This window comes from Triticum dicoccoides, chromosome 2B, assembly GCF_002162155.2.
Source record: "Triticum dicoccoides isolate Atlit2015 ecotype Zavitan chromosome 2B, WEW_v2.0, whole genome shotgun sequence".
In the NCBI taxonomy this organism is placed as follows: Eukaryota; Viridiplantae; Streptophyta; class Magnoliopsida; order Poales; family Poaceae; genus Triticum; species Triticum dicoccoides.
The window spans coordinates 615093601-615105169 of record NC_041383.1 but is presented as its reverse complement, the minus strand read 5'-3'; positions in this window follow the sequence as shown (position 1 = coordinate 615105169).

Here is an 11569-nt window from a genome sequence, read left to right as displayed (position 1 = left end):
TTCTTCTTCTCCTTCTTCTCCTTCTGCTTCTTCTCCTTCTCCTTCTTCTCCTTCTCCTTCTTCTCCTTCTCCTTCTTCTCCTTCTGCTTCTCCTTCTCCTCCTTCTCCTTCTCCTGCTTCTCCTTCTGCTGCTTCTCCTTCTTCTTCTTCTTCTTCTTCTTCTTCTTCTTCTTCTTCTTCTTCTTCTTCTTCTTCTTCTTCTTCTTCTTCTTCTTCTTCTTCTTCTTCTTCTTCTTCTTCTTCTTCTTCTTCTTCTTCTTCTTCTTCTTCTTCTTCTTCTTCTTCTTCTTCTTCTTGTCCTTCTTCTTCTTCTTGTCCTTCTTCATTGTTGTTGACGTTGCCGTTCTCTTGTTGAGGTGGAGAGGGAGGTTGATGAGGTTCATCTTGTTGTACTTCCTCGTTTCCTTCGTCTTGACGTGTTCCACTTGAGGATGCCTCAATTTCAACTTGCGGTTCAACCTTGATGTGAAGTCGAAACTTCCACTTGAATGGACGAAGTACTCTCCTCCACCCCCGTTGGGTGAATCATGCCAACAGACAAGTATTGAATTGCTTCTGAACGATCTTTGTCTCCTACATCAACTGGTGATTGCTATACTTGTGAGCTGTTAGATTCATCAAACTTCACATCTACCGTCTCTTCAACCTTTCGGGTGAAATTGTTGTAGACACAAGAAGTGTGAGAGTTTGAGCCATAACCGAGTAGGAAACCTTCATGAGATTTAGGGGCAAATTTTGAACAACGATGCTTATCAAGAATGTAGCACTTTGAGCCAAATACTCAAAAGTATCCAACACTGGGTTTGTTACTGGTGAGAAGCTCATATGCCGTCTTGCCAAGAAGCTTGTGAAGGTATAGACGATTCGTAGCATGACAAGCTGTCTCAATCGCTTCCGCCCAAAAGTGTCTAGGTGTCTTGTACTCATCAATCATCATTCTCACCATATCAATAAGTGTCAGGTTCTTCCTCTCAACAACTCCATTTCGTTGAGGTGTGTACGAAGCCGAGAACTCATGTGAAATCACTTCTTCGTCAAGAAAGGTATCCACATTGGCGTTCTTGAACTCTGTTTCGTTGTCACTTCGAACCTTCTTGATCTTCATTTGAAATTGATTTTGGGCCTTCCTAGCAAAGTTCTTTAGATATTTTGGACCTGCGATTTCTCATCAAGAAATAACACCCACATAAATCTTGAAAAATCATCAACAATGACCAAACCGAACGAGTTAGGCGTTGGGACCAAAACGATCAATGTGAGGTAGCTCAAGCAGTCTTCTCGTGGGCATGATGTTCTACACGGGATGACTTCCTCCAATTTGTTTTCCTGCTTGACAAGCACTACAAAGTCTATCCTTGTCACATATGACATCTTTAACACCAAGGATAGGATCACCTTTAATAAGCTTATCAAGATTTTGCATGCCCACGTGACCTAACCTTCTATGCGATAACCAACCTTTAAAAGATTTAGCAATCAACCAAGTTCGAGGTTGAGCTCTCTTAGTGAAATCAACTATGTATAGATGACCTCTATGGATACCGGTAAACACCATATTTTGATTATCTCTTCGAAACACTTGGCAATCTACTTCAGTAAATAGAACATTGAAACCGAAGTCAGCTAGTCTAGGCATGGAAATTTAATTGTAGCCTAGAGATTCAACGAGCATAACATTTTGGATAGAGTTGTCATGGGACATGCCCACCTTACCAAGGCCAACTACCTTACCCTTTGAGTTGTCACCAAAAGTGACATACTTACAGGGACCATCATTTTTTGCAAGCTCATGGAACATATCCTTGTCTCTTGTCAAATGATCGATACATCCTCTATCGAGAACCCACTACTTTCCTCCGGCCATGTAACCACGAATGTTAGCCATAAGACCAAAGTGTCTCATTAACTCATCAAGATCAAAGTCACTATCATCATCCTCATCATAATATTCGTGTTCAACATCATCATGTGAATGATCATCACCTAGAGAGAGTGATTCATTAGATTTATGAGTTATGACCATGACAATGTGCATCTTTATGAATTCTAAAGACTTGAGAGATGATGATACTAATGACTCCAACATCTCCTTTGGCACACATGAGGTCATGAAGCTCAAATAGACAATCATCAAATTTAGGGTCACTAGGATTCATTCTATGAAAAGCAATGTACTTTTGAAGAATGTCAGCTAGTTTTTTCAAGGAGTAGTTTGGAAACCGGTCCTCAAGGTTTCATATAGTATAAGCACATTCAAACGCAGGCAAGGATATAAGAAAATTTCTAGGCAATCCTCTAATGATAAGATCAATAGTTCTAAGATTGCATGTCATGTCAAGATACTCATCGGGGGTAGTATGCAAGGGATCAATGGGGGCATACAAGGGCTAAAAATGTAATTTATCAAATCATATTCATTGAAAATCTAAGGCATCTCATTCTTCCAAGCACTATAGAACTCTCCGTCAAGCATAGGAACTCTACATCTAATACTCTCAATTGTAGACTCATCCATCTTCCTCCAATGGTGATTAAACTAAAGCTATGGAGACCAAAGCTCTGATACCAACTGAGAGGATCGATAAGAGGGATCTCGAGGGGGGTGATTAGACCCTCAACAAGTAAAAGTGGCGATTTTTAATTTCTTCAAGTTGAGATAGAGATTTAATACAAGTTTAAACATTCACAATACATTTCAAGCAAGCATGGCATGAGTATGAGTATTGAAAAGAGTAAAGCATGTTATTTTCAAGAAAGTAAAGAGATGGGAATGGAGTGTGCAAACGCAATTGAAGACACGAAGATATTTGCATGGTTCCGATAGGTGGTGCTGTCGTACGTCCACATTGATGGAGACTTCAACCCATGAAGGGTGACGGTTGCGCGAGTCCACGGAGGGCTCCACCCACAAAGGGTCCATGAAGAAGCAACCTTATCTATCCCACCATGGCCATCACCCACGAAGGACTTGCCTCAGTCGGGTAGATCTTCATGAAGTAGTCGATCTCCTTACCCTTACAAACTTCTTGGTTCAACTCTACATCTTGTTAGAGGCTCCCAAGTGACACCTAACCAATCTAGGAGACACCACTCTCTATAAAGTAATAGATGGTGTGTTGATGATGAACTCCTTGCTCTTGTGCTTCAAATGATAGTCTCCCCAACACTCAACTCTATCGCACATATTTGGATATGGTGGAAAGATGATTTGAGTGGAAAGCAACTTGGGGAAGGCTAGTGATCAAGATTCCTGTGGTAGGATTGGTATATCTTGGTCTCAACACATGAGTAGGTGGTTCTCTCTCAGAAAATGAGTAGTGGAAGTGTAGGCACGTTCTGATGGCTCTCTCTGAAATGGAGACGGGGGTGGAGAGGTATATATAGCCTCCACACAAAATCCAACCATTACACACATTTGACCCAACTTGGTCATACCAATTAGAAGAACTCGGTGAGACCGATTTAGTTTAAAATGTGAACGTTAGGAATCTCGGTGGGACCGACTGGAACAACTCGGTGTGACCGATGTGGTAGGACTCAGGGCAAACATCAACTCGGTGACACCAATTGCATCAACTCGGTGAGACCAAAATGAAGCAATAGGAAAATAGAGAGAATGTCAAGCTAACTTAGTGTGACCGATTGCACTGACTCGGTGAGACCGAAAGAGTGCAACATCTTACACGGAGAATGCAAGGCCATCTCAATGAGACCGAGATCCGTATCGGTGCAACCGAATGGTTAGGGTTTCTGGTAGTGGCTATGTCAAATTGAAAGGATCGAGAAGAGGTGTCTAGAGAGGGGATGATTAGACCCTCAACAAGTAAAGATAGCAGTTTCTAAGTTTTTCAAGTTGAGGTGGGAAAACACAATTTCAAATATTCACAATATATTTCTAACAATCATGGCAAGAGTATATGAGCAGCGGAAAGTAAATCATGCAACTTGCAAGAAAGTAAAAGGATGGGATTGGAGTGTGCAAACACGATTGGGGACACGGGAATTTTTGGCTTGGTTCCGATAGGTGGTGCTATCGTACATCCACATTGACGTTGACTTCAACCCAGAAGGGTAATGGTTGCGCGAGTCCATGGAGGGATCCACCCACAAAGGGTCCATGAAGAAGCAAACTTTTCTATCCCACCATGGCCATCGCCCATGAAGGACTTGCCTCACTTGGGTAGATCTTCACGAACTAGGCGATCTCCTTGCCCTTACAAACTCATTGGTTCAACTCCACAATCTTGACGGATGCTCCCAAGTGACACCTAACCAATCTAGGAGACACCACTCTCCAAAAGGTAATAGATGGTGTGTTGATGATGAACTCCTAGCTCTTGTGCTTCAAATGATAGTCTCCCTAACACTCAACTGTCTCTCACAGATTTGGCTACGATGGAAAGATGATTCGAGTGGAAAGAAACTTGGGGAAGGCTAGAGATCAAGATTCTTGTGGTTGGATTAGAATGTCTTGGTCTCAACACATGAGTAGGTGGTTCTCTCACAGAAAATGAGTAGTGGAAATGTAGGCACATTCTGATGGCTCTCTCTCTGATGGAGAAGGGGGTTGATGGGTATGTATAGCCTCCACACAAAATCTAACTGTTACACACAAATACCCAAACTCGGTGGGATCGAATGCTTAAACTCGGTCAAACCGACTTGGTTCAAAATGTGAACGTTAGTCTTTTCGGTGGGAACGATGTGCTAGGGTTAGGGCAAAAGCTCATCTCGGTGAGACTGATTGTGTGAACCTGGTGAGACCAGTTTTAGCAATAAGCAAACAAAGACTTGGTCAAGCAAACTTGGTGGGACCGACTGCGTATCTCGGTGAGACTGAAATAACTGCAATAGGTAACAGAGAGTTTGCAAGGCCATCTCGGCGAGAGCGAGATCCCATCGGTGAGACCGAACAGATTAGGGTTTCTGGCAGTGGCTATGTCAAGTGAACTCGGTGGTGCCGGATGAATCAAATGGGTGGGGCCAGGTTTGACTTTTAGGTTTAGGACATATGTGGAAATGAGAAAGTGGTTGAGGGCTTTGGAGTATATCACTAAGTACTTTGAGCAAGGAAGCCATTAAGCAACACCTCATACCCTTTTAATAGTGTTCGCTTTCCTATGGACTCAATGTGATCTTGGATCACTAAAATGAAAATGTAGAGTTTTGAGCTTTTTCCTATGTTTGTCCTTAGCATCTTGAAGGGGTTCCACATCCTCATGTCGTGCCACTCCAATGTTGAACTCATCTGAAATATACAAGATAGAGGTATTATTCCAACAAGAGATATGTTGACATTAATTACCAAAATCACCCAGGGAGCACTTGTGCTTTCAATCTCCCCCTTTTTGGTAATTGATGACAACATACATCAAAGCTTTAGATAAAGATATGAAGTGAAACAAGTAAAGCTTTGGAAGAACATGCAACATGCATTAGCTCCCCCTACATGTATGCAATCATGTGAAGATAGATCATAAGAGTATGTGAAAGCATAAACATGTTAGAGCAAGCAATGAGCTACATGTATCTTGGCTATATGCATTAGAGCAAATGATGTGAAATGCAGAGAATGTTCCTACATGTTCATGAGTCCTTCTTGTAAACAATATATACATCAGCAAGAGATCCTCATGCACATGAGTGTGATGCATATACTTACCTCGTGGTCTTGAGCTAACTTTGATAAATATGAACCTGAGAAAATAGGGTTAGACAACACAGGAACATCTACTAAACAGAGCAAGAGTAAGAAACCACAAGATTACCAAGATTGGGATGACATGTAGAGAGTGAGTACTTAGTACTCTAGTTGGATATTGACATGTCCCCAAGAATAAAGATATGCAATGAATTCCAAATATTTTCTTCCCTTAGATGTCTTTCTCCCCCTGAATCTGACGTTGGATAATGGGAGAAGATAGGGTAGTAGAAAATCAAAGCAAATGGAAAGTAAATGAAAAACAGAGCAAATGTACACAAAAATATCTTCAACTAACATGTCTTTCCCCTCTAAAAGACATGTGGCTTCTCTCCTCTTTGTTTACCAAGCATCTGAGAAGATTAAGAGGTCTTTCTCTCCCATAGGGTCTCTTTGGCCCATAAGATAAGCTTTGATGTGACCTCTCTCTCCCCCTTTGACATCAATTTCCAAGAAGGGATCTTCTAGAGTACAAGCCAAATAGGTTTGGTCCTTGAGTCACAAGACAAAGCAGTAAGTAAAATGTGATGCACGTAGAGGAAAAGAATCATCAAGTGGAGCTGGAGCAGATATGCAGGGTGCAAATGGCAAAATGTTTCCATAGTAGTGAAATCGGAAACACCGAGTCCTTTTCTTCGGTAACACCGAGTAATTTTGGTATGGCTAAAAAGAAAAGATCGGTGAGGCCGAGTTCATCACAGAGAAAGGATTTTTTCATCTCAGCTCGCTAGGCAAATAGGTTCTCACAAAGATTTGCAAGGAATTAAGTAAATGATTTGCAATGAATTAAATGCAGGGAATGCAGAAAATAGCAGAAAAAAGAAATAAAATCTAGATGAAGTTTTTTTGAAAGGGGAAACAAACAAGCAAGGGACAAATGCAAGAACACAGAGAAACACTAGAGAACTTTATCTAGAATTGGTCGGTGACAAAGTCACCTATGTTAGAGTATATTGACTTAGGAGTCAAGTGAAGACACTTGATCATAGGTCATACTCATCGTTTAAGCTCAAAATGGGGTTGCCATTTTTCGTTTAAGCATCTTGATGTATTCACATCTTGTTGAGTTGCTTTGACCCGTGTCTTGGGGTAAAGCTTCTCTAAGATGGAATGACATACCTTGGTGGTGGTGATCTTGATCATGTAGTTGAACTTGTGTAGGGTGCTCAAGGATGATGTAGTTCATCAAGAGTTGGGAGCTCCGTTGTAGTTGGAGTTCATCTTCCTACACGGGTTAGTTTTGCAACAAAGAGCACTTGTGTATCCAAATTGACAATCATGAAGTTTGATACCAAATGAAACTTGATATACAGAAATTGTGAAAGGATATATAGAAAGGATTCATGCTTCCTTGTCTTCAACCACCATATTGTAGAGACTTGGTGATGTAGAGATTGCTTAGAACGTGATTGAGTTGTAATCTCATAGAATTGGGCTTATCCAAGTATCTACAAGGGTTAGATAGCATACAAGGATATGAGTATTTCCAAGATATATGATCATCATCATAAGAGAAATATCAAGGGTTAGTCGAAGAAAGGCTCATGCCTTGCATGCATGCAAATGGAGTTCCTACTCCAAGTTTGAGGCATCAATGATATTCAATTCACCTCTCAAACGGCAAAATACTTTCTCATCAAGTGGTTTGGTTAATATATCCGCCAATTGCTTATTAGTACGAACATGCTTAAGATTGATATCTCCTTTAGGAACATGATCTCGAAAGAAATAATGACAAACTTCAATATTCTTAGTTTGAGAATGTTGCACGGGATTATGAGAAATCTTAATAGCACTTTCTGTCAGTGTACAAAAGTAAGGGCTCTCATTCGTACCCCTTTACTTGTGCATGGGCACTCAGAGTCGCGCCCACGGCCACACCTAGCAGGGCAGAGGAGGGAAGCCAAAGGCACAAGATAATCAAGGCAACGCCAAGACCGGAGACACAAGAAGCAAGAGTACGAGGCTAGCCCGAGGGAGTCCTAGATTAAGGGGTCCTCGGACAGCCGGACTATATGCATATGCCGGACTGTTGGGCTATGAAGATACAAGATAGAAGACTTTGTCCCGTGTCTGGATGGGACTCTTCTTTGCGTGGAGGGCAAGCTTGGCGATTCGGGTATGAAGATTCCTTTGTCTGTAACCGACTCTGTGTAACCCTAGCCCCCTCCAATGTCTATATAAACCTGAGGGTTTAGTCCGTAGGACAAGAAAAATCACAATCATAGGCTAGCTTCTAGGGTTTAGCCTCTATGATCTCGTGGTAGATCAACTCTTGTAATACTCTTATGATCAAGATGAGTCAAGCAGGAAGTAGGGTATTACCTCCATCGAGAGGGCCCGAACCTGGGTAAACATTGTGTCCCCCGCCTCCTGTTACCATTAGCCTTAGACGCACAGTTCGGGACCCCCTACCCGACATCCACCGGGTTTGACACCGACATTGGTGCTTTCATTGAGAGTTCCACTGCGCCATCATCATAAGGCTTGATGGCTCCTTCAATCATCTACAGCAACGCAGTCCAGGGTGAGATTTTTCTCCCCGGACAGATTTTCGTATTCGGTAGCTTCGCACTGTGGGCCAACTCGCTTGGCCATCTGGAGCAGATCGGCAGCTATGCCCCAGGCCATTAGGTCAGGTTTGGAAGCTTGAACTACAGTGCCGACATCCGCGGAGACTTGATCTTCGACGGATTCGTGCCCATGACAGCCGCACCCTGCCGCCATGATGAACATGACCTAAATCTGTCATCGGACTATGCTCAGGAGATAGCACCTATAACCGCTCTGGCCCTAGATCCACAGCAGAGCGTGCCATCCGAGGACGGGAAGCTCAACCTCGCCATGGAAGCCGCAAACTCAGTGGTGCTAGAGCCGAACACAGATTTGACCTCCAACGAGGCATGTGTCATCAGAACCTTGGACTCGTCTCCGGCCATAGGCTCCGAACCGCGTGTATCCGCACCCATCGAATCTGACCGGGCGCCGACCTTAGAGTTCAGCACCGCGGACATCTTCCAACACTCACCCCTAGGTGATGTGTTAAACTCATTAAAGTCTCTCTCCTTGTCAGGAGATTCTTGGCCGAACTATGTCCAGCTTGAGTGGGAAGCGGACGCTGAAGAACTTCGTTACCCACCCACCACCCACTTGATAGCCACTGTTGATGATTTGACCGACATGCTTGATTTCGACTCCGAAGACATCGACGGTATGGACGACGAAGCCGGAGAAGAATAGGAACCACCGCCCACGGAGCCTAGACAGCCACCTCTTCATACGACATATACATGGTGGATACACCCAAAGAAGACAATGGCGATGACAAAAAGGATCAAGTTGAGGATAAACCTCGTGAGAAGCAACCAAAGCACCGACGTCAGCAGTGCCGCTCTAAACCACTCCATGGTAAAAATAGCGATACTGGCACAAGAGAAAATAGCACTCCGGACAATGCCGAAGACAACGAAGACCCCGCCAAGCCAAGTTTCGAACAAGCTGAACAGGAAGACGGGCGAGCCGGCCCTGATGAACAGGTCGTGAACGACGACTCGGAGGACAGCAATTACATGCCTCTCTCCGAGGACAAGGTGAGCCTCGGGGATGAAGAATTTATCATGCCAGAGGATTCCGTCGAGCAGGAGCGTTTTAAGCTCCTGCTAACAGCCACTGCAAAGAGCCTGGAGAAGAAGCAGCAGCAGCTTCAAGCTGACCAAGATTTGCTCACTAATAGATGGACCGAGGTCCTGGAAACCGAGGAATATGGACTCGAATGCCCAACCAAAATTTACCCGAAGCATAAATTACTACCTCAATTCGATGACGAGGCGCTAGAGCCCGTACTACCAGCGCATAATGCGGCTGACCGACCATCGTGTGGCCGAGATAAAGCGGGAACTCAGCCCGAACACCAGTCGGCACCACGTCGCCGAACAAATAGAAACACAACAGCTCGGGGATACACACATGACCCACGGTATGACTTGGAAAACAGAGCAGGACACACCAGATCGATCTATGGATCGCGGGGGTGCACCCCAATGCGCAACGACGGCCACCCAACTGGATATAACAAATACAAACCTGTCCAGGCCGAATACCGCAGACCAGCTTCATCCGAGCTGCATCGCAACGTAGCCTGACATAGAGGCGCCGCACACCCCCTATGCTTCACCGATGAAGTAATGGAACATGAATTCCCAGAAGGGTTCAAACCCATAAACATTGAATCATATGATGGGACAACAGATCCCGCAGTATGGATCGAGGACTTCCTTCTCCATATTCATATGGCCTGCGGCGATGATCTCCATGCCATCAAGTATCTCCTACTAAAACTCAAAGGACAAGCTCGACACTGGTTGAATAGTCTGCCTGAAAACTCTATTGGCAGTTGGGATAACCAGGAAGATGCATTTCTTGACAACTTCCAAGGTACTTATGTCCGACCTCCCGATGCCGATGCCTTAAGTCACATAATCCAACAGTCCAGAGAGTCAGCCAGCAAATTCTAGACTCGGTTATTAACTAAAAAGAACTAGATCGTCGACTGTCCGGACGCCGAAGCCCTAGCGGCCTTTAAGCATAACATCCGTGACGAGTGGCTTGCCCGTCACCTCGGCCAAGAGAAGTCGAAGTCCATGGCAGCCCTTACAACACTTATGACCCGCTTTTGTGCAGGCGAAGATAGCTGGCTAGCTCGTAGCAACAGCACCTCAAGAAAACCTGGCACTTCTGAAGCCAGAGATCGCAACGGCAAGCCCCGACGCAGTAGACACAAGCGTCGAAACAATGGCGATAACGCCAAAGACGCTCTGTCAATGCCGGATTCAGTGGCTCCAAGTCCGGTCAGCAGAAAAAGTCATTTAAGGGAAACAATCCGGGAACGTCCAGTCTGGACCGCATACTCGACCATCCATGTCAAATCCACGGCACCCCCGATAAACCAGCCAATCATACCAACAGAGAATGTTGGGTCTTGAAACAGGTTGGCAAGTCATACGTCGAAAGCAAAGAGAAGGGATCACAAAGTGATGACGATGACGAGGAGCCCCGGCCACTGAAGACAGGAGGACAAAAGAAGTTTCCTCCACAAGTCAAAATGGTGAATATGATATACGCCACCCATATCCCCAAGAGGGAGTGGAGGCGCGCACTCAGGGACGTCTACGCGATGGAGCCAGTCGCCCGAAAGTGCAACCCATGGCCATCCTGTCCGATAACCTTTGATCGCAGGGACCATCCGACCAGTATCCGTCACGGCAGTTCAGCCGCACTGGTGCTCAACCCAATCATTCAGGGATTCCACCTTAGACAAGTCCTTATGCACGGTGGAAGCAGCCTGAACCTGCTCTATCAGGATACAGTTTGAAAGATGGGTATCGATCCTTCAAGGATCAGGCCCACAAAAACCACCTTTAAAGGTGTCATACCAGATGTAGAGGCCTGCTGTACGGGCTCAATCACACTGCAAGTGGTCTTCGGATCCCCGGATAACTTCCAAAGTGAACAGCTAATCTTTCATCTTGTCCCCTACAGCAGCGGCTATCACGCACCGCTCGGACGAACCGCATTCGCCAGATTCAATGCGGTGCCACACTATGCTTATATTAAGCTCAAGATGCCCGGTCCATGTGGTATCATAACAGTCAACGGAAACACGGAACGCTCCCTCCGTACTGAGGAGCACACAGCTGCCCTCGCTGCAGAAGCACAGAGCGGCCTCTTTAGGCCGAACCTCAATTCGGTGGCCAAGCTCCCGGATACTGTCAAACATGTTCGAACTACACAGCAGCAGGACAGTCTAGTCCTTCAAGAGCTCGACTAGCAATCCGACCTCCGTCCCAACCCCGACTAAACAACGGATTT